The sequence below is a fragment of the Salmo salar genome, chromosome 18 (assembly GCF_965601325.2).
Source record: "Salmo salar chromosome 18, fSalSal1, whole genome shotgun sequence".
In the NCBI taxonomy this organism is placed as follows: domain Eukaryota; kingdom Metazoa; phylum Chordata; class Actinopteri; order Salmoniformes; family Salmonidae; genus Salmo; species Salmo salar.
Window position 1 is genome coordinate 64495335 of NC_138308.1, and position 24109 is coordinate 64519443.

The following is a 24109-nucleotide window of genomic DNA, read 5'->3' on the forward strand; positions in this document are numbered from 1 at the left end:
ATTATGAAAGTATTGAATGTGCCAAATCACAGCAAATATCCAATAGATGGCTAGAGCTCTCCGCAGTGAATTTTCATATTGCAAATGTAACACAATTCAAGACCCAAGAGTCAAATTTGGAAAAAATGACATATTTTTTTGAAAACTTTTCAACCCGAGAAAAAGTGGTTGCTGGCCCGTTTTAATTTTTTTTTTCGATTGTCATGTCAATTACACATGTATAAGAGCTGTATGAACATGCTAATGACGTTTTTTATTGACGTCGTTTTTTGGGTTGCTTTTGCTTGTGGCATGTGGCATATGTTTTGTGCATTTTGAATATGATTTCATAGGAAAAAAGTGACTTTTTTTTGTCTTTTTTTTTGCAAAATGACATGTCCAATGCTTTTTTTTGTCAATTATGAAAGTATTGAATGTGCCAAATCACAGCAAATATCCAATAGATGGCTAGAGCTCTCCGCAGTGAATTTTCATATTGCAAATGTAACACAATTCAAGACCCAAGAGTCAAATTTTGAAAAAATGACATTTTTTTGAAAACTTTTCAACCCCTTAAAAAGTGGTTTCTGGCCCGTTTTTCAATTTTTTTTCGATTGTTATGTCAATTACACATGTATAAGAGCTGTATGAACATGCTAATGACGTTTTTTATTGACGTCGTTTTTTGGGTTGCTTTTGCTTGTGCACAAGGCATATGTTTTGTGCATTTTGAATATGATTTCATAGGAAAAAAGTGACTTTTTTTTGTCTTTTTTTTTGCAAAATGACATGTCCAATGCTTTTTTTTGTCAATTATGAAAGTATTGAATGTGCCAAATCACAGCAAATATCCAATAGATGGCTAGAGCTCTCCGCAGTGAATTTTCATATTGCAAATGTAACACAATTCAAGACCCAAGAGTCAAATTTGGAAAAAATGACATATTTTTTTGAAAACTTTTCAACCCGAGAAAAAGTGGTTGCTGGCCCGTTTTATTTTTTTTTTTCGATTGTCATGTCAATTACACATGTATAAGAGCTGTATGAACATGCTAATGACGTTTTTTATTGAAGTCGTTTTTTGGGTTGCTTTTGCTTGTGCACAAGGCATATGTTTTGTGCATTTTGAATATGATTTCATAGGAAAAAAGTGACTTTGTTTGGTCTTTTTTTTTGCAAAATGACATGTCCAATGCTTTTTTTTGTCAATTATGAAAGTATTGAATGTGCCAAATCACAGCAAATATCCAATAGATGGCTAGAGCTCTCCGCAGTGAATTTTCATATTGCAAATGTAACACAATTCAAGACCCAAGAGTCAAATTTTGAAAAAATGACATTTTTTTGAAAACTTTTCAACCCCTTAAAAAGTGGTTTCTGGCCCGTTTTTCAATTTTTTTTCGATTGTTATGTCAATTACACATGTATAAGAGCTGTATGAACATGCTAATGACGTTTTTTATTGACGTCGTTTTTTGGGTTGCTTTTGCTTGTGCACAAGGCATATGTTTTGTGCATTTTGAATATGATTTCATAGGAAAAAAGTGACTTTTTTTTGTCTTTTTTTTTGCAAAATGACATGTCCAATGCTTTTTTTTGTCAATTATGAAAGTATTGAATGTGCCAAATCACAGCAAATATCCAATAGATGGCTAGAGCTCTCCGCAGTGAATTTTCATATTGCAAATGTAACACAATTCAAGACCCAAGAGTCAAATTTGGAAAAAATGACATATTTTTTTGAAAACTTTTCAACCCGAGAAAAAGTGGTTGCTGGCCCGTTTTAATTTTTTTTTTCGATTGTCATGTCAATTACACATGTATAAGAGCTGTATGAACATGCTAATGACGTTTTTTATTGAAGTCGTTTTTTGGGTTGCTTTTGCTTGTGCACAAGGCATATGTTTTGTGCATTTTGAATATGATTTCATAGGAAAAAAGTGACTTTTTTTTGTCTTTTTTTTTGCAAAATGACATGTCCAATGCTTTTTTTTGTCAATTATGAAAGTATTGAATGTGCCAAATCACAGCAAATATCCAATAGATGGCTAGAGCTCTCCGCAGTGAATTTTCATATTGCAAATGTAACACAATTCAAGACCCAAGAGTCAAATTTTGAAAAAATGACATATTTTTTTGAAAACTTTTCAACCACTTAAAAAGTGGTTTCTGGCCCGTTTTTCAATTTTTTTTCGATTGTTATGTCAATTACACATGTATAAGAGCTGTATGAACATGCTAATGATGTTTTTTATTGACGTCGTTTTTTGGGTTGCTTTTGCTTGTGCACAAGGCATATGTTTTGTGCATTTTGAATATGATTTCATAGGAAAAAAGTGACTTTTTTTTGTCTTTTTTTTGCAAAATGACATGTCCAATGCTTTTTTTTGTCAATTATGAAAGTATTGAATGTGCCAAATCACAGCAAATATCCAATAGATGGCTAGAGCTCTCCGCAGTGAATTTTCATATTGCAAATGTAACACAATTCAAGACCCAAGAGTCAAATTTTGAAAAAATGACATATTTTTTTGAAAACTTTTCAACCCCTTAAAAAGTGGTTTCTGGCCCGTTTTTCAATTTTTTTTCGATTGTTATGTCAATTACACATGTATAAGAGCTGTATGAACATGCTAATGATGTTTTTTATTGACGTCGTTTTTTGGGTTGCTTTTGCTTGTGCACAAGGCATATGTTTTGTGCATTTTGAATATGATTTCATAGGAAAAAAGTGACTTTTTTTTGTCTTTTTTTTTGCAAAATGACATGTCCAATGCTTTTTTTTGTCAATTATGAAAGTATTGAATGTGCCAAATCACAGCAAATATCCAATAGATGGCTAGAGCTCTCCGCAGTGAATTTTCATATTGCAAATGTAACACAATTCAAGACCCAAGAGTCAAATTTTGAAAAAATGACATATTTTTTTGAAAACTTTTCAACCCCTTAAAAAGTGGTTTCTGGCCCGTTTTTCAATTTTTTTTCGATTGTTATGTCAATTACACATGTATAAGAGCTGTATGAACATGCTAATGATGTTTTTTATTGACGTCGTTTTTTGGGTTGCTTTTGCTTGTGCACAAGGCATATGTTTTGTGCATTTTGAATATGATTTCATAGGAAAAAAGTGACTTTTTTTTGTCTTTTTTTTTGCAAAATGACATGTCCAATGCTTTTTTTTGTCAATTATGAAAGTATTGAATGTGCCAAATCACAGCAAATATCCAATAGATGGCTAGAGCTCTCCGCAGTGAATTTTCATATTGCAAATGTAACACAATTCAAGACCCAAGAGTCAAATTTGGAAAAAATGACATATTTTTTTGAAAACTTTTCAACCCGAGAAAAAGTGGTTGCTGGCCCGTTTTATTTTTTTTTTTCGATTGTCATGTCAATTACACATGTATAAGAGCTGTATGAACATGCTAATGACGTTTTTTATTGAAGTCGTTTTTTGGGTTGCTTTTGCTTGTGCACAAGGCATATGTTTTGTGCATTTTGAATATGATTTCATAGGAAAAAAGTGACTTTTTTTTGTCTTTTTTTTTGCAAAATGACATGTCCAATGCTTTTTTTTGTCAATTATGAAAGTATTGAATGTGCCAAATCACAGCAAATATCCAATAGATGGCTAGAGCTCTCCGCAGTGAATTTTCATATTGCAAATGTAACACAATTCAAGACCCAAGAGTCAAATTTTGAAAAAATGACATATTTTTTTGAAAACTTTTCAACCCCTTAAAAAGTGGTTTCTGGCCCGTTTTTCAATTTTTTTTCGATTGTTATGTCAATTACACATGTATAAGAGCTGTATGAACATGCTAATGATGTTTTTTATTGACGTCGTTTTTTGGGTTGCTTTTGCTTGTGCACAAGGCATATGTTTTGTGCATTTTGAATATGATTTCATAGGAAAAAAGTGACTTTTTTTTGTCTTTTTTTTTGCAAAATGACATGTCCAATGCTTTTTTTTGTCAATTATGAAAGTATTGAATGTGCCAAATCACAGCAAATATCCAATAGATGGCTAGAGCTCTCCGCAGTGAATTTTCATATTGCAAATGTAACACAATTCAAGACCCAAGAGTCAAATTTGGAAAAAATGACATATTTTTTTGAAAACTTTTCAACCCGAGAAAAAGTGGTTGCTGGCCCGTTTTATTTTTTTTTTTCGATTGTCATGTCAATTACACATGTATAAGAGCTGTATGAACATGCTAATGACGTTTTTTATTGAAGTCGTTTTTTGGGTTGCTTTTGCTTGTGCACAAGGCATATGTTTTGTGCATTTTGAATATGATTTCATAGGAAAAAAGTGACTTTGTTTGGTCTTTTTTTTTGCAAAATGACATGTCCAATGCTTTTTTTTGTCAATTATGAAAGTATTGAATGTGCCAAATCACAGCAAATATCCAATAGATGGCTAGAGCTCTCCGCAGTGAATTTTCATATTGCAAATGTAACACAATTCAAGACCCAAGAGTCAAATTTTGAAAAAATGACATTTTTTTGAAAACTTTTCAACCCCTTAAAAAGTGGTTTCTGGCCCGTTTTTCAATTTTTTTTCGATTGTTATGTCAATTACACATGTATAAGAGCTGTATGAACATGCTAATGACGTTTTTTATTGACGTCGTTTTTTGGGTTGCTTTTGCTTGTGCACAAGGCATATGTTTTGTGCATTTTGAATATGATTTCATAGGAAAAAAGTGACTTTTTTTTGTCTTTTTTTTTGCAAAATGACATGTCCAATGCTTTTTTTTGTCAATTATGAAAGTATTGAATGTGCCAAATCACAGCAAATATCCAATAGATGGCTAGAGCTCTCCGCAGTGAATTTTCATATTGCAAATGTAACACAATTCAAGACCCAAGAGTCAAATTTGGAAAAAATGACATATTTTTTTGAAAACTTTTCAACCCGAGAAAAAGTGGTTGCTGGCCCGTTTTAATTTTTTTTTTCGATTGTCATGTCAATTACACATGTATAAGAGCTGTATGAACATGCTAATGACGTTTTTTATTGAAGTCGTTTTTTGGGTTGCTTTTGCTTGTGCACAAGGCATATGTTTTGTGCATTTTGAATATGATTTCATAGGAAAAAAGTGACTTTTTTTTGTCTTTTTTTTTGCAAAATGACATGTCCAATGCTTTTTTTTGTCAATTATGAAAGTATTGAATGTGCCAAATCACAGCAAATATCCAATAGATGGCTAGAGCTCTCCGCAGTGAATTTTCATATTGCAAATGTAACACAATTCAAGACCCAAGAGTCAAATTTTGAAAAAATGACATATTTTTTTGAAAACTTTTCAACCCCTTAAAAAGTGGTTTCTGGCCCGTTTTTCAATTTTTTTTCGATTGTTATGTCAATTACACATGTATAAGAGCTGTATGAACATGCTAATGATGTTTTTTATTGACGTCGTTTTTTGGGTTGCTTTTGCTTGTGCACAAGGCATATGTTTTGTGCATTTTGAATATGATTTCATAGGAAAAAAGTGACTTTTTTTTGTCTTTTTTTTGCAAAATGACATGTCCAATGCTTTTTTTTGTCAATTATGAAAGTATTGAATGTGCCAAATCACAGCAAATATCCAATAGATGGCTAGAGCTCTCCGCAGTGAATTTTCATATTGCAAATGTAACACAATTCAAGACCCAAGAGTCAAATTTTGAAAAAATGACATATTTTTTTGAAAACTTTTCAACCCCTTAAAAAGTGGTTTCTGGCCCGTTTTTCAATTTTTTTTCGATTGTTATGTCAATTACACATGTATAAGAGCTGTATGAACATGCTAATGATGTTTTTTATTGACGTCGTTTTTTGGGTTGCTTTTGCTTGTGCACAAGGCATATGTTTTGTGCATTTTGAATATGATTTCATAGGAAAAAAGTGACTTTTTTTTGTCTTTTTTTTTGCAAAATGACATGTCCAATGCTTTTTTTTGTCAATTATGAAAGTATTGAATGTGCCAAATCACAGCAAATATCCAATAGATGGCTAGAGCTCTCCGCAGTGAATTTTCATATTGCAAATGTAACACAATTCAAGACCCAAGAGTCAAATTTTGAAAAAATGACATATTTTTTTGAAAACTTTTCAACCCCTTAAAAAGTGGTTTCTGGCCCGTTTTTCAATTTTTTTTCGATTGTTATGTCAATTACACATGTATAAGAGCTGTATGAACATGCTAATGATGTTTTTTATTGACGTCGTTTTTTGGGTTGCTTTTGCTTGTGCACAAGGCATATGTTTTGTGCATTTTGAATATGATTTCATAGGAAAAAAGTGACTTTTTTTTGTCTTTTTTTTTGCAAAATGACATGTCCAATGCTTTTTTTTGTCAATTATGAAAGTATTGAATGTGCCAAATCACAGCAAATATCCAATAGATGGCTAGAGCTCTCCGCAGTGAATTTTCATATTGCAAATGTAACACAATTCAAGACCCAAGAGTCAAATTTGGAAAAAATGACATATTTTTTTGAAAACTTTTCAACCCGAGAAAAAGTGGTTGCTGGCCCGTTTTATTTTTTTTTTTCGATTGTCATGTCAATTACACATGTATAAGAGCTGTATGAACATGCTAATGACGTTTTTTATTGAAGTCGTTTTTTGGGTTGCTTTTGCTTGTGCACAAGGCATATGTTTTGTGCATTTTGAATATGATTTCATAGGAAAAAAGTGACTTTTTTTTGTCTTTTTTTTTGCAAAATGACATGTCCAATGCTTTTTTTTGTCAATTATGAAAGTATTGAATGTGCCAAATCACAGCAAATATCCAATAGATGGCTAGAGCTCTCCGCAGTGAATTTTCATATTGCAAATGTAACACAATTCAAGACCCAAGAGTCAAATTTTGAAAAAATGACATATTTTTTTGAAAACTTTTCAACCCCTTAAAAAGTGGTTTCTGGCCCGTTTTTCAATTTTTTTTCGATTGTTATGTCAATTACACATGTATAAGAGCTGTATGAACATGCTAATGATGTTTTTTATTGACGTCGTTTTTTGGGTTGCTTTTGCTTGTGCACAAGGCATATGTTTTGTGCATTTTGAATATGATTTCATAGGAAAAAAGTGACTTTTTTTTGTCTTTTTTTTTGCAAAATGACATGTCCAATGTTTTTTTTTGTCAATTATGAAAGTATTGAATGTGCCAAATCACAGCAAATATCCAATAGATGGCTAGAGCTCTCCGCAGTGAATTTTCATATTGCAAATGTAACACAATTCAAGACCCAAGAGTCAAATTTGGAAAAAATGACATATTTTTTTGAAAACTTTTCAACCCGAGAAAAAGTGGTTGCTGGCCCGTTTTTTTTTTTTTTTCGATTGTCATGTCAATTACACATGTATAAGAGCTGTATGAACATGCTAATGACGTTTTTTATTGAAGTCGTTTTTTGGGTTGCTTTTGCTTGTGCACAAGGCATATGTTTTGTGCATTTTGAATATGATTTCATAGGAAAAAAGTGACTTTGTTTGGTCTTTTTTTTAGCAAAATGACATGTCCAATGCTTTTTTTTGTCAATTATGAAAGTATTGAATGTGCCAAATCACAGCAAATATCCAATAGATGGCTAGAGCTCTCCGCAGTGAATTTTCATATTGCAAATGTAACACAATTGAAGACCCAAGAGTCAAATTTTGAAAAAATGACATATTTTTTTGAAAACTTTTCAACCCCTTAAAAAGTGGTTTCTGGCCCGTTTTTCGAAATTTTTTCGATTGTTATGTCAATTACACATGTATAAGAGCTGTATGAACATGCTAATGACGTTTTTTATTGAAGTCGTTTTTTGGGTTGCTTTTGCTTGTGCACAAGGCATATGTTTTGTGCATTTTGAATATGATTTCATAGGAAAAAAGTGACTTTTTTTTGTCTTTTTTTTTGCAAAATGACATGTCCAATGCTTTTTTTTGTCAATTATGAAAGTATTGAATGTGCCAAATCACAGCAAATATCCAATAGATGGCTAGAGCTCTCCGCAGTGAATTTTCATATTGCAAATGTAACACAATTCAAGACCCAAGAGTCAAATTTTGAAAAAATGACATATTTTTTTGAAAACTTTTCAACCCCTTAAAAAGTGGTTTCTGGCCCGTTTTTCAATTTTTTTTCGATTGTTATGTCAATTACACATGTATAAGAGCTGTATGAACATGCTAATGACGTTTTTTATTGACGTCGTTTTTTGGGTTGCTTTTGCTTGTGCACAAGGCATATGTTTTGTGCATTTTGAATATGATTTCATAGGAAAAAAGTGACTTTTTTTTGTCTTTTTTTTTGCAAAATGACATGTCCAATGCTTTTTTTTGTCAATTATGAAAGTATTGAATGTGCCAAATCACAGCAAATATCCAATAGATGGCTAGAGCTCTCCGCAGTGAATTTTCATATTGCAAATGTAACACAATTCAAGACCCAAGAGTCAAATTTTGAAAAAATGACATATTTTTTTGAAAAATGTTCAACCCCTTAAAAAGTGGTTTCTGGCCCGTTTTTCGAATTTTTTTCGATTGTTATGTCAATTACACATGTATAAGAGCTGTATGAACATGCTAATGACGTTTTTTATTGAAGTCGTTTTTTGGGTTGCTTTTGCTTGTGCACAAGGCATATGTTTTGTGCATTTTGAATATGATTTCATAGGAAAAAAGTGACTTTTTTTGTCTTTTTTTTTGCAAAATGACATGTCCAATGCTTTTTTTTGTCAATTATGAAAGTATTGAATGTGCCAAATCACAGCAAATATCCAATAGATGGCTAGAGCTCTCCGCAGTGAATTTTCATATTGCAAATGTAACACAATTCAAGACCCAAGAGTCAAATTTTGAAAAAATGACATATTTTTTTGAAAACTTTTCAACCCCTTAAAAAGTGGTTTCTGGCCCGTTTTTCAATTTTTTTTCGATTGTTATGTCAATTACAAATGTATAAGAGCTGTATGAACATGCTAATGACGTTTTTTATTGACGTCGTTTTTTGGGTTGCTTTTGCTTGTGCACAAGGCATATGTTTTGTGCATTTTGAATATGATTTCCTAGGAAAAAAGTGACTTTTTTTGTCTTTTTTTTTGCAAAATGACATGTCCAATGCTTTTTTTTGTCAATTATGAAAGTATTGAATGTGCCAAATCACAGCAAATATCCAATAGATGGCTAGAGCTCTCCGCAGTGAATTTTCATATTGCAAATGTAACACAATTCAAGACCCAAGAGTCAAATTTTGAAAAAATGACATATTTTTTTGAAAACTTTTCAACCCCTTAAAAAGTGGTTTCTGGCCCGTTTTTCAATTTTTTTTCGATTGTTATGTCAATTACACATGTATAAGAGCTGTATGAACATGCTAATGACGTTTTTTATTGAAGTCGTTTTTTGGGTTGCTTTTGCTTGTGCACAAGGCATATGTTTTGTGCATTTTGAATATGATTTCATAGGAAAAAAGTGACTTTTTTTGTCTTTTTTTTGCAAAATGACATGTCCAATGCTTTTTTTTGTCAATTATGAAAGTATTGAATGTGCCAAATCACAGCAAATATCCAATAGATGGCTAGAGCTCTCCGCAGTGAATTTTCATATTGCAAATGTAACACAATTCAAGACCCAAGAGTCAAATTTTGAAAAAATGACATATTTTTTTGAAAACTTTTCAATCCCTTAAAAAGTGGTTTCTGGCCCGTTTTTCAATTTTTTTTCGATTGTTATGTCAATTACAAATGTATAAGAGCTGTATGAACATGCTAATGACGTTTTTTATTGACGTCGTTTTTTGGGTTGCTTTTGCTTGTGCACAAGGCATATGTTTTGTGCATTTTGAATATGATTTCATAGGAAAAAAGTGACTTTGTTTGGTCTTTTTTTTAGCAAAATGACATGTCCAATGCTTTTTTTTGTCAATTATGAAAGTATTGAATGTGCCAAATCACAGCAAATATCCAATAGATGGCTAGAGCTCTCCGCAGTGAATTTTCATATTGCAAATGTAACACAATTGAAGACCCAAGAGTCAAATTTTGAAAAAATGACATATTTTTTTGAAAACTTTTCAACCCCTTAAAAAGTGGTTTCTGGCCCGTTTTTCGAAATTTTTTCGATTGTTATGTCAATTACACATGTATAAGAGCTGTATGAACATGCTAATGACGTTTTTTATTGAAGTCGTTTTTTGGGTTGCTTTTGCTTGTGCACAAGGCATATGTTTTGTGCATTTTGAATATGATTTCATAGGAAAAAAGTGACTTTTTTTTGTCTTTTTTTTTGCAAAATGACATGTCCAATGCTTTTTTTTGTCAATTATGAAAGTATTGAATGTGCCAAATCACAGCAAATATCCAATAGATGGCTAGAGCTCTCCGCAGTGAATTTTCATATTGCAAATGTAACACAATTCAAGACCCAAGAGTCAAATTTTGAAAAAATGACATATTTTTTTGAAAACTTTTCAACCCCTTAAAAAGTGGTTTCTGGCCCGTTTTTCAATTTTTTTTCGATTGTTATGTCAATTACACATGTATAAGAGCTGTATGAACATGCTAATGACGTTTTTTATTGACGTCGTTTTTTGGGTTGCTTTTGCTTGTGCACAAGGCATATGTTTTGTGCATTTTGAATATGATTTCATAGGAAAAAAGTGACTTTTTTTTGTCTTTTTTTTTGCAAAATGACATGTCCAATGCTTTTTTTTGTCAATTATGAAAGTATTGAATGTGCCAAATCACAGCAAATATCCAATAGATGGCTAGAGCTCTCCGCAGTGAATTTTCATATTGCAAATGTAACACAATTCAAGACCCAAGAGTCAAATTTTGAAAAAATGACATATTTTTTTGAAAAATGTTCAACCCCTTAAAAAGTGGTTTCTGGCCCGTTTTTCGAATTTTTTTCGATTGTTATGTCAATTACACATGTATAAGAGCTGTATGAACATGCTAATGACGTTTTTTATTGAAGTCGTTTTTTGGGTTGCTTTTGCTTGTGCACAAGGCATATGTTTTGTGCATTTTGAATATGATTTCATAGGAAAAAAGTGACTTTTTTTGTCTTTTTTTTTGCAAAATGACATGTCCAATGCTTTTTTTTGTCAATTATGAAAGTATTGAATGTGCCAAATCACAGCAAATATCCAATAGATGGCTAGAGCTCTCCGCAGTGAATTTTCATATTGCAAATGTAACACAATTCAAGACCCAAGAGTCAAATTTTGAAAAAATGACATATTTTTTTGAAAACTTTTCAACCCCTTAAAAAGTGGTTTCTGGCCCGTTTTTCAATTTTTTTTCGATTGTTATGTCAATTACAAATGTATAAGAGCTGTATGAACATGCTAATGACGTTTTTTATTGACGTCGTTTTTTGGGTTGCTTTTGCTTGTGCACAAGGCATATGTTTTGTGCATTTTGAATATGATTTCCTAGGAAAAAAGTGACTTTTTTTGTCTTTTTTTTTGCAAAATGACATGTCCAATGCTTTTTTTTGTCAATTATGAAAGTATTGAATGTGCCAAATCACAGCAAATATCCAATAGATGGCTAGAGCTCTCCGCAGTGAATTTTCATATTGCAAATGTAACACAATTCAAGACCCAAGAGTCAAATTTTGAAAAAATGACATATTTTTTTGAAAACTTTTCAACCCCTTAAAAAGTGGTTTCTGGCCCGTTTTTCAATTTTTTTTCGATTGTTATGTCAATTACACATGTATAAGAGCTGTATGAACATGCTAATGACGTTTTTTATTGAAGTCGTTTTTTGGGTTGCTTTTGCTTGTGCACAAGGCATATGTTTTGTGCATTTTGAATATGATTTCATAGGAAAAAAGTGACTTTTTTTGTCTTTTTTTTTGCAAAATGACATGTCCAATGCTTTTTTTTGTCAATTATGAAAGTATTGAATGTGCCAAATCACAGCAAATATCCAATAGATGGCTAGAGCTCTCCGCAGTGAATTTTCATATTGCAAATGTAACACAATTCAAGACCCAAGAGTCAAATTTTGAAAAAATGACATATTTTTTTGAAAACTTTTCAACCCCTTAAAAAGTGGTTTCTGGCCCGTTTTTCAATTTTTTTTCGATTGTTATGTCAATTACAAATGTATAAGAGCTGTATGAACATGCTAATGACGTTTTTTATTGACGTCGTTTTTTGGGTTGCTTTTGCTTGTGCACAAGGCATATGTTTTGTGCATTTTGAATATGATTTCCTAGGAAAAAAGTGACTTTTTTTGTCTTTTTTTTTGCAAAATGACATGTCCAATGCTTTTTTTTGTCAATTATGAAAGTATTGAATGTGCCAAATCACAGCAAATATCCAATAGATGGCTAGAGCTCTCCGCAGTGAATTTTCATATTGCAAATGTAACACAATTCAAGACCCAAGAGTCAAATTTTGAAAAAATGACATATTTTTTTGAAAACTTTTCAACCCCTTAAAAAGTGGTTTCTGGCCCGTTTTTCAATTTTTTTTCGATTGTTATGTCAATTACACATGTATAAGAGCTGTATGAACATGCTAATGATGTTTTTTATTGACGTCGTTTTTTGGGTTGCTTTTGCTTGTGCACAAGGCATATGTTTTGTGCATTTTGAATATGATTTCATCGGAAAAAAGTGACTTTTTTTTGTCTTTGTTTTTGCAAAATGACATGTCCAATGCTTTTTTTTGTCAATTATGAAAGTATTGAATGTGCCAAATCACAGCAAATATCCAATAGATGGCTAGAGCTCTCCGCAGTGAATTTTCATATTGCAAATGTAACACAATTCAAGACCCAAGAGTCAAATTTTGAAAAAATGACATATTTTTTTGAAAACTTTTCAACCCCTTAAAAAGTGGTTTCTGGCCCGTTTTTCAATTTTTTTTCGATTGTTATGTCAATTACACATGTATAAGAGCTGTATGAACATGCTAATGATGTTTTTTATTGACGTTGTTTTTTGGGTTGCTTTTGCTTGTGCACAAGGCATATGTTTTGTGCATTTTGAATATGATTTCATAGGAAAAAAGTGACTTTTTTTTGTCTTTTTTTTTGCAAAATGACATGTCCAATGCTTTTTTTTGTCAATTATGAAAGTATTGAATGTGCCAAATCACAGCAAATATCCAATAGATGGCTAGAGCTCTCCGCAGTGAATTTTCATATTGCAAATGTAACACAATTCAAGACCCAAGAGTCAAATTTGGAAAAAATGACATATTTTTTTGAAAACTTTTCAACCCGAGAAAAAGTGGTTGCTGGCCCGTTTTAATTTTTTTTTTCGATTGTCATGTCAATTACACATGTATAAGAGCTGTATGAACATGCTAATGACGTTTTTTATTGACGTTGTTTTTTGGGTTGCTTTTGCTTGTGCACAAGGCATATGTTTTGTGCATTTTGAATATGATTTCATAGGAAAAAAGTGACTTTTTTTTGTCTTTTTTTTTGCAAAATGACATGTCCAATGCTTTTTTTTGTCAATTATGAAAGTATTGAATGTGCCAAATCACAGCAAATATCCAATAGATGGCTAGAGCTCTCCGCAGTGAATTTTCATATTGCAAATGTAACACAATTCAAGACCCAAGAGTCAAATTTGGAAAAAATGACATATTTTTTTGAAAACTTTTCAACCCGAGAAAAAGTGGTTGCTGGCCCGTTTTAATTTTTTTTTTCGATTGTCATGTCAATTACACATGTATAAGAGCTGTATGAACATGCTAATGACGTTTTTTATTGACGTCGTTTTTTGGGTTGCTTTTGCTTGTGCACAAGGCATATGTTTTGTGCATTTTGAATATGATTTCATAGGAAAAAAGTGACTTTTTTTGTCTTTTTTTTTGCAAAATGACATGTCCAATGCTTTTTTTTGTCAATTATGAAAGTATTGAATGTGCCAAATCACAGCAAATATCCAATAGATGGCTAGAGCTCTCCGCAGTGAATTTTCATATTGCAAATGTAACACAATTCAAGACCCAAGAGTCAAATTTTGAAAAAATGACATATTTTTTTGAAAACTTTTCAACCCCTTAAAAAGTGGTTTCTGGCCCGTTTTTAAATTTTTTTTCGATTGTTATGTCAATTACACATGTATAAGAGCTGTATGAACATGCTAATGACGTTTTTTATTGACGTCGTTTTTTGGGTTGCTTTTGCTTGTGCACAAGGCATATGTTTTGTGCATTTTGAATCTGATTTCATAGGAAAAAAGTGACTTTTTTTGTCTTTTTTTGCAAAATGACATGTCCAATGCTTTTTTTTGTCAATTATGAAAGTATTGAATGTGCCAAATCACAGCAAATATCCAATAGATGGCTAGAGCTCTCCGCAGTGAATTTTCATATTGCAAATGTAACACAATTCAAGACCCAAGAGTCAAATTTTGAAAAAATGACATATTTTTTTGAAAACTTTTCAACCCCTTAAAAAGTGGTTTCTGGCCCGTTTTTCAATTTTTTTTCGATTGTTATGTCAATTACACATGTATAAGAGCTGTATGAACATGCTAATGATGTTTTTTATTGACGTCGTTTTTTGGGTTGCTTTTGCTTGTGCACAAGGCATATGTTTTGTGCATTTTGAATATGATTTCATAGGAAAAAAGTGACTTTTTTTTGTCTTTTTTTTTGCAAAATGACATGTCCAATGCTTTTTTTTGTCAATTATGAAAGTATTGAATGTGCCAAATCACAGCAAATATCCAATAGATGGCTAGAGCTCTCCGCAGTGAATTTTCATATTGCAAATGTAACACAATTCAAGACCCAAGAGTCAAATTTTGAAAAAATGACATATTTTTTTGAAAACTTTTCAACCCCTTAAAAAGTGGTTTCTGGCCCGTTTTTCAATTTTTTTTCGATTGTTATGTCAATTACACATGTATAAGAGCTGTATGAACATGCTAATGATGTTTTTTATTGACGTCGTTTTTTGGGTTGCTTTTGCTTGTGCACAAGGCATATGTTTTGTGCATTTTGAATATGATTTCATAGGAAAAAAGTGACTTTTTTTTGTCTTTTTTTTTGCAAAATGACATGTCCAATGCTTTTTTTTGTCAATTATGAAAGTATTGAATGTGCCAAATCACAGCAAATATCCAATAGATGGCTAGAGCTCTCCGCAGTGAATTTTCATATTGCAAATGTAACACAATTCAAGACCCAAGAGTCAAATTTGGAAAAAATGACATATTTTTTTGAAAACTTTTCAACCCGAGAAAAAGTGGTTGCTGGCCCGTTTTATTTTTTTTTTTCGATTGTCATGTCAATTACACATGTATAAGAGCTGTATGAACATGCTAATGACGTTTTTTATTGAAGTCGTTTTTTGGGTTGCTTTTGCTTGTGCACAAGGCATATGTTTTGTGCATTTTGAATATGATTTCATAGGAAAAAAGTGACTTTTTTTTGTCTTTTTTTTTGCAAAATGACATGTCCAATGCTTTTTTTTGTCAATTATGAAAGTATTGAATGTGCCAAATCACAGCAAATATCCAATAGATGGCTAGAGCTCTCCGCAGTGAATTTTCATATTGCAAATGTAACACAATTCAAGACCCAAGAGTCAAATTTTGAAAAAATGACATATTTTTTTGAAAACTTTTCAACCCCTTAAAAAGTGGTTTCTGGCCCGTTTTTTCAATTTTTTTTCGATTGTTATGTCAATTACACATGTATAAGAGCTGTATGAACATGCTAATGACGTTTTTTATTGACGTCGTTTTTTGGGTTGCTTTTGCTTGTGCACAAGGCATATGTTTTGTGCATTTTGAATATGATTTCATAGGAAAAAAGTGACTTTTTTTGTCTTTTTTTTTGCAAAATGACATGTCCAATGCTTTTTTTTGTCAATTATGAAAGTATTGAATGTGCCAAATCACAGCAAATATCCAATAGATGGCTAGAGCTCTCCGCAGTGAATTTTCATATTGCAAATGTAACACAATTCAAGACCCAAGAGTCAAATTTGGAAAAAATGACATATTTTTTTGAAAACTTTTCAACCCCTTAAAAAGTGGTTTCTGGCCCGTTTTTTCAATTTTTTTTCGATTGTTATGTCAATTACACATGTATAAGAGCTGTATGAACATGCTAATGACGTTTTTTATTGACGTCGTTTTTTGGGTTGCTTTTGCTTGTGCACAAGGCATATGTTTTGTGCATTTTGAATATGATTTCATAGGAAAAAAGTGACTTTTTTTTGTCTTTTTTTTTGCAAAATGACATGTCCAATGCTTTTTTTTGTCAATTATGAAAGTATTGAATGTGCCAAATCACAGCAAATATCCAATAGATGGCTAGAGCTCTCCGCAGTGAATTTTCATATTGCAAATGTAACACAATTCAAGACCCAAGAGTCAAATTTTGAAAAAATGACATATTTTTTTGAAAACTTTTCAACCCCTTAAAAAGTGGTTTCTGGCCCGTTTTTCGAAATTTTTTCGATTGTTATGTCAATTACACATGTATAAGAGCTGTATGAACATGCTAATGACGTTTTTTATTGACGTCGTTTTTTGGGTTGCTTTTGCTTGTGCACAAGGCATATGTTTTGTGCATTTTGAATATGATTTCATAGGAAAAAAGTGACTTTTTTTTGTCTTTTTTTTTGCAAAATGACATGTCCAATGCTTTTTTTTTGACAATTATGAAAGTATTGAATGTGCCAAATCACAGCAAATATCCAATAGATGGCTAGAGCTCTCCGCAGTGAATTTTCATATTGTAAATGTAACACAATTCAAGACCCAAGAGTCAAATTTTGAAAAAATGACATATTTTTATGAAAACTTTTCAACCCCTTAAAAAGTGGTTTCTGGCCCGTTTTTCGAATTTTTTTTCGATTGTTATGTCAATTACACATGTATAAGAGCTGTATGAACATGCTAATGACGTTTTTTATTGACGTCGTTTTTTGGGTTGCTTTTGCTTGTGCACAAGGCATATGTTTTGTGCATTTTGAATATGATTTCATAGGAAAAAAGTGACTTTTTTTGTCTTTTTTTTTGCAAAATGACATGTCCAATGCTTTTTTTTGTCAATTATGAAAGTATTGAATGTGCCAAATCACAGCAAATATCCAATAGATGGCTAGAGCTCTCCGCAGTGAATTTTCATATTGCAAATGTAACACAATTCAAGACCCAAGAGTCAAATTTGGAAAAAATGACATATTTTTTTGAAAACTTTTCAACCCCTTAAAAAGTGGTTTCTGGCCCGTTTTTTCAATTTTTTTTCGATTGTTATGTCAATTACACATGTATAAGAGCTGTATGAACATGCTAATGACGTTTTTTATTGACGTCGTTTTTTGGGTTGCTTTTGCTTGTGCACAAGGCATATGTTTTGTGCATTTTGAATATGATTTCATAGGAAACAAGTGACTTTTTTTTGTCTTTTTTTTTGCAAAATGACATGTCCAATGCTTTTTTTTGTCAATTATGAAAGTATTGAATGTGCCAAATCACAGCAAATATCCAATAGATGGCTAGAGCTCTCCGCAGTGAATTTTCATATTGCAAATGTAACACAATTCAAGACCCAAGAGTCAAATTTTGAAAAAATGACATATTTTTTTGAAAACTTTTCAACCCCTTAAAAAGTGGTTTCTGGCCCGTTTTTCGAAATTTTTTCGATTGTTATGTCAATTACACATGTATAAGAGCTGTATGAACATGCTAATGACGTTTTTTATTGACGTCGTTTTTTGGGTTGCTTTTGCTTGTGCACAAGGCATATGTTTTGTGCATTTTGAATATGATTTCATAGGAAAAAAGTGACTTTTTTTTGTCTTTTTTTTTGCAAAATGACATGTCCAATGCTTTTTTTTTGACAATTATGAAAGTATTGAATGTGCCAAATCACAGCAAATATCCAATAGATGGCTAGAGCTCTCCGCAGTGAATTTTCATATTGTAAATGTAACACAATTCAAGACCCAAGAGTCAAATTTTGAAAAAATGACATATTTTTATGAAAACTTTTCAACCCCTTAAAAAGTGGTTTCTGGCCCGTTTTTCGAATTTTTTTCGATTGTTATGTCAATTACACATGTATAAGAGCTGTATGAACATGCTAATGACGTTTTTTATTGACGTCGTTTTTTGGGTTGCTTTTGCTTGTGCACAAGGCATATGTTTTGTGCATTTTGAATATGATTTCATAGGAAAAAAGTGACTTTTTTTGTCTTTTTTTTTGCAAAATGACATGTCCAATGCTTTTTTTTGTCAATTATGAAAGTATTAAATGTGCCAAATCACAGCAAATATCCAATAGATGGCTAGAGCTCTCCGCAGTGAATTTTCATATTGCAAATGTAACACAATTCAAGACCCAAGAGTCAAATTTTGAAAAAATGACATATTTTTTTGAAAACTTTTCAACCCCTTAAAAAGTGGTTTCTGGCCCGTTTTTCGAAATTTTTTCGATTGTTATGTCAATTACACATGTATAAGAGCTGTATGAACATGCTAATGACGTTTTTTATTGAAGTCGTTTTTTGGGTTGCTTTTGCTTGTGCACAAGGCATATGTTTTGTGCATTTTGAATATGATTTCATAGGAAAAAAGTGACTTTTTTTTGTCTTTTTTTTTGCAAAATGACATGTCCAATGCTTTTTTTTGTCAACTATGAAAGTATTGAATGTGCCAAATCACAGCAAATATCCAATAGATGGCTAGAGCTCTCCGCAGTGAATTTTCATATTGCAAATGTAACACAATTCAAGACCCAAGAGTCAAATTTTGAAAAAATGACATATTTTTTTGAAAACTTTTCAACCCCTTAAAAAGTGGTTTCTGGCCCGTTTTTCGAAATTTTTTCGATTGTTATGTCAATTACACATGTATAAGAGCTGTATGAACATGCTAATGACGTTTTTTATTGACGTCGTTTTTTGGGTTGCTTTTGCTTGTGCACAAGGCATATGTTTTGTGCATTTTGAATATGATTTCATAGGAAAAAAGTGACTTTTTTTTGTCTTTTTTTTTGCAAAATGACATGTCCAATGCTTTTTTTTTGACAATTATGAAAGTATTGAATGTGCCAAATCACAGCAAATATCCAATAGATGGCTAGAGCTCTCCGCAGTGAATTTTCATATTGTAAATGTAACACAATTCAAGACCCAAGAGTCAAATTTTGAAAAAATGACATATTTTTATGAAAACTTTTCAACCCCTTAAAAAGTGGTTTCTGGCCCGTTTTTCGAATTTTTTTTCGATTGTTATGTCAATTACACATGTATAAGAGCTGTATGAACATGCTAATGACGTTTTTTATTGACGTCGTTTTTTGGGTTGCTTTTGCTTGTGCACAAGGCATATGTTTTGTGCATTTTGAATATGATTTCATAGGAAAAAAGTGACTTTTTTTGTCTTTTTTTTTGCAAAATGACATGTCCAATGCTTTTTTTTGTCAATTATGAAAGTATTGAATGTGCCAAATCACAGCAAATATCCAATAGATGGCTAGAGCTCTCCGCAGTGAATTTTCATATTGCAAATGTAACACAATTCAAGACCCAAGAGTCAAATTTGGAAAAAATGACATATTTTTTTGAAAACTTTTCAACCCCTTAAAAAGTGGTTTCTGGCCCGTTTTTTCAATTTTTTTTCGATTGTTATGTCAATTACACATGTATAAGAGCTGTATGAACATGCTAATGACGTTTTTTATTGACGTCGTTTTTTGGGTTGCTTTTGCTTGTGCACAAGGCATATGTTTTGTGCATTTTGAATATGATTTCATAGGAAACAAGTGACTTTTTTTTGTCTTTTTTTTTGCAAAATGACATGTCCAATGCTTTTTTTTGTCAATTATGAAAGTATTGAATGTGCCAAATCACAGCAAATATCCAATAGATGGCTAGAGCTCTCCGCAGTGAATTTTCATATTGCAAATGTAACACAATTCAAGACCCAAGAGTCAAATTTTGAAAAAATGACATATTTTTTTGAAAACTTTTCAACCCCTTAAAAAGTGGTTTCTGGCCCGTTTTTCGAAATTTTTTCGATTGTTATGTCAATTACACATGTATAAGAGCTGTATGAACATGCTAATGACGTTTTTTATTGACGTCGTTTTTTGGGTTGCTTTTGCTTGTGCACAAGGCATATGTTTTGTGCATTTTGAATATGATTTCATAGGAAAAAAGTGACTTTTTTTTGTCTTTTTTTTTGCAAAATGACATGTCCAATGCTTTTTTTTTGACAATTATGAAAGTATTGAATGTGCCAAATCACAGCAAATATCCAATAGATGGCTAGAGCTCTCCGCAGTGAATTTTCATATTGTAAATGTAACACAATTCAAGACCCAAGAGTCAAATTTTGAAAAAATGACATATTTTTATGAAAACTTTTCAACCCCTTAAAAAGTGGTTTCTGGCCCGTTTTTCGAATTTTTTTCGATTGTTATGTCAATTACACATGTATAAGAGCTGTATGAACATGCTAATGACGTTTTTTATTGACGTCGTTTTTTGGGTTGCTTTTGCTTGTGCACAAGGCATATGTTTTGTGCATTTTGAATATGATTTCATAGGAAAAAAGTGACTTTTTTTGTCTTTTTTTTTGCAAAATGACATGTCCAATGCTTTTTTTTGTCAATTATGAAAGTATTAAATGTGCCAAATCACAGCAAATATCCAATAGATGGCTAGAGCTCTCCGCAGTGAATTTTCATATTGCAAATGTAACACAATTCAAGACCCAAGAGTCAAATTTTGAAAAAATGACATATTTTTTTGAAAACTTTTCAACCCCTTAAAAAGTGGTTTCTGGCCCGTTTTTCGAAATTTTTTCGATTGTTATGTCAATTACACATGTATAAGAGCTGTATGAACATGCTAATGACGTTTTTTATTGAAGTCGTTTTTTGGGTTGCTTTTGCTTGTGCACAAGGCATATGTTTTGTGCATTTTGAATATGATTTCATAGGAAAAAAGTGACTTTTTTTTGTCTTTTTTTTTGCAAAATGACATGTCCAATGCTTTTTTTTGTCAACTATGAAAGTATTGAATGTGCCAAATCACAGCAAATATCCAATAGATGGCTAGAGCTCTCCGCAGTGAATTTTCATATTGCAAATGTAACACAATTGAAGACCCAAGAGTCAAATTTTGAAAAAATGACATATTTTTTTGAAAACTTTTCAACCCCTTAAAAAGTGGTTTCTGGCCCGTTTTTCGAAATTTTTTCGATTGTTATGTCAATTACACATGTATAAGAGCTGTATGAACATGCTAATGACGTTTTTTATTGAAGTCGTTTTTTGGGTTGCTTTTGCTTGTGCACAAGGCATATGTTTTGTGCATTTTGAATATGATTTCATAGGAAAAAAGTGACTTTTTTTGTCTTTTTTTTGCAAAATGACATGTCCAATGCTTTTTTTTGTCAATTATGAAAGTATTGAATGTGCCAAATCACAGCAAATATCCAATAGATGGCTAGAGCTCTCCGCAGTGAATTTTCATATTGCAAATGTAACACAATTCAAGACCCAAGAGTCAAATTTTGAAAAAATGACATATTTTTTTGAAAACTTTTCAACCCCTTAAAAAGTGGTTTCTGGCCCGTTTTTCAATTTTTTTTCGATTGTTATGTCAATTACACATGTATAAGAGCTGTATGAACATGCTAATGACGTTTTTTATTGACGTCGTTTTTTGGGTTGCTTTTGCTTGTGCACAAGGCATATGTTTTGTGCATTTTGAATATGATTTCATAGGAAAAAAGTGACTTTTTTTTGTCTTTTTTTTGGCAAAATGACATGTCCAATGCTTTTTTTTGTCAATTATGAAAGTATTGAATGTGCCAAATCACAGCAAATATCCAATAGATGGCTAGAGCTCTCCGCAATGAATTTTCATATTGCAAATGTAACACAATTCAAGACCCAAGAGTCAAATTTTGAAAAAATGACATATTTTTTTGAAAACTTTTCAACCCCTTAAAAAGTGGTTTCTGGCCCGTTTTTCAATTTTTTTTCGATTGTTATGTCAATTACACATGTATAAGAGCTGTATGAACATGCTAATGACGTTTTTTATTGAAGTCGTTTTTTGGGTTGCTTTTGCTTGTGCACAAGGCATATGTTTTGTGCATTTTGAATATGATTTCATAGGAAAAAAGTGACTTTTTTTGTCTTTTTTTTGCAAAATGACATGTCCAATGCTTTTTTTTTGTCAATTATGAAAGTATTGAATGTGCCAAATCACAGCAAATATCCAATAGATGGCTAGAGCTCTCCGCAGTGAATTTTCATATTGCAAATGTAACACAATTCAAGACCCAAGAGTCAAATTTTGAAAAAATGACATATTTTTTTGAAAACTTTTCAACCCCTTAAAAAGTGGTTTCTGGCCCGTTTTTCAATTTTTTTCCGATTGTTATGTCAATTACACATGTATAAGAGCTGTATGAACATGCTAATGACGTTTTTTATTGACGTCGTTTTTTGGGTTGCTTTTGCTTGTGCACAAGGCATATGTTTTGTGCATTTTGAATATGATTTCATAGGAAAAAAGTGACTTTTTTTTGTCTTTTTTTTTGCAAAATGACATGTCCAATGCTTTTTTTTGTCAATTATGAAAGTATTGAATGTGCCAAATCACAGCAAATATCCAATAGATGGCTAGAGCTCTCCGCAGTGAATTTTCATATTGTAAATGTAACACAATTCAAGACCCAAGAGTCAAATTTTGAAAAAATGACATATTTTTATGAAAAATTTTCAACCCCTTAAAAAGTGGTTTCTGGCCCGTTTTTCGAATTTTTTTCGATTGTTATGTCAATTACACATGTATAAGAGCTGTATGAACATGCTAATGACGTTTTTTATTGACGTCGTTTTTGGGTTGCTTTTGCTTGTGCACAAGGCATATGTTTTGTGCATTTTGAATATGATTTCATAGGAAAAAAGTGACTTTTTTTTGTCTTTTTTTTTGCAAAATGACATGTCCAATGCTTTTTTTTGTCAATTATGAAAGTATTGAATGTGCCAAATCACAGCAAATATCCAATAGATGGCTAGAGCTCTCCGCAGTGAATTTTCATATTGCAAATGTAACACAATTCAAGACCCAAGAGTCAAATTTTGAAAAAATGACATATTTTTTTGAAAACTTTTCAACCCCTTAAAAAGTGGTTTCTGGCCCGTTTTTCGAAATTTTTTCGATTGTTATGTCAATTACACATGTATAAGAGCTGTATGAACATGCTAATGACGTTTTTTATTGAAGTCGTTTTTTGGGTTGCTTTTGCTTGTGCACAAGGCATATGTTTTGTGCATTTTGAATATGATTTCATAGGAAAAAAGTGACTTTTTTTGTCTTTTTTTTTGCAAAATGACATGTCCAATGCTTTTTTTTGTCAATTATGAAAGTATTGAATGTGCCAAATCACAGCAAATATCCAATAGATGGCTAGAGCTCTCCGCAGTGAATTTTCATATTGCAAATGTAACACAATTCAAGACCCAAGAGTCAAATTTTGAAAAAATGACATATTTTTTTGAAAACTTTTCAACCCCTTAAAAAGTGGTTTCTGGCCCGTTTTTCAATTTTTTTCGATTGTTATGTCAATTACACATGTATAAGAGCTGTATGAACATGCTAATGACGTTTTTTATTGACGTCGTTTTTTGGGTTGCTTTTGCTTGTGCACAAGGCATATGTTTTGTGCATTTTGAATATGATTTCATAGGAAAAAAGTGACTTTTTTTTGTCTTTTTTTTGCAAAATGACATGTCCAATGCTTTTTTTTGTCAATTATGAAAGTATTGAATGTGCCAAATCACAGCAAATATCCAATAGATGGCTAGAGCTCTCCGCAGTGAATTTTCATATTGCAAATGTAACACAATTCAAGACCCAAGAGTCAAATTTTGAAAAAATGACATATTTTTTTGAAAACTTTTCAACCCCTTAAAAAGTGGTTTCTGGCCCGTTTTTCAATTTTTTTCGATTGTTATGTCAATTACACATGTATAAGAGCTGTATGAACATGCTAATGACGTTTTTTATTGACGTCGTTTTTTGGGTTGCTTTTGCTTGTGCACAAGGCATATGTTTTGTGCATTTTGAATATGATTTCATAGGAAAAAAGTGACTTTTTTTTGTCTTTTTTTTTGCAAAATGA